Genomic DNA, 951 nt, shown 5'->3' with positions numbered 1-951 from the left:
TGGGTGCATCAGGACTTGAACCTGCGACCATTAGATTAGAAGCCCAATGCTCTACCAATTGAGCTATGCACTCAAATGTTATTGCATTATTATTGCTATTAATTAGCAACAAAAGGTTTATGGAGAAGGAGGGGTCATTTTATTCATGGTGAAGTGTGTGTGTAGAGGGATTTAATGTTGAAATTAGGGTTGACACACAACTTGGAGAAGATGAAGAGGCTCAAAGCACATAAGAGAGAGTGTATTGCTTAGTGCATAAATAGAAAGATAAGTTAGCCCTAGAGTGATGGGCGTATATACAATGCACGGAGGGCAAACCTCCTAGTGAGGGAAAAAGTGCTCCCAAGGTCCTAGTGTGTTCACACACATCACTACCACCACATATATGGTAAAAAATCACATTGGGAGTGATGCTGTGAACAAGAATTGCACATAGTGTAAAGGGAAGTGCCATGCCTTGGGCACATGATCAATCCACAAAGAGAAGAAAGCCCAAAAAATTTAGAAAGCTTTGAGCTTCTCACCAGGCAATGCCTTTGTGAATAGATATGCAACATTGTCCTGTGTCAGCACATAATCCAAGTTGTATCTCTCCTATTGAGAGTCTCTCCCTCACATTGTAATAATACACTTCAATGTACTTCATGCGAGCATGAAAAATTGGGTGCCTCACAACTGCCAATGCGCTCTTACTATTAGTGAAGATGATGTTGACAATGCCTAGTCCAACACCCAAATCAACCATAAGGCATCTGATCCATACACACTCAAACATAACTATGAAGACTGCCATGTACTTAGCTTCACAACTAGAAGTGGCCATAGTAAGTTACTTCTTTCTCAACCATGATATGCATGAACTGCTAAGCATGAAACAAAAACCACTTGTGGACACTTGCGTGTCATAAAAACCAGCCTAATCTAGTCCAAAAAAGCATACAAATCTAGTTA

General features: G+C 40.4%; 1 non-coding gene across 1 annotated transcript; it reads right to left on the bottom strand.

Annotated features, from left to right (window-relative positions):
* TRNAR-UCU (transfer RNA arginine (anticodon UCU)) lies at positions 1 to 73 on the bottom strand. Its single transcript has one exon. It is a non-coding gene; the product is annotated as a tRNA-Arg (tRNA).
* Positions 74 to 951: the final 878 nt, after the last annotated feature.

This window comes from Adiantum capillus-veneris, chromosome 11 (assembly GCF_014529385.1).
Source record: "Adiantum capillus-veneris isolate H3 chromosome 11, ASM1452938v2, whole genome shotgun sequence".
In the NCBI taxonomy this organism is placed as follows: domain Eukaryota; kingdom Viridiplantae; phylum Streptophyta; class Polypodiopsida; order Polypodiales; family Pteridaceae; genus Adiantum; species Adiantum capillus-veneris.
This window is presented reverse-complemented; position numbering and strand designations above follow the sequence as displayed.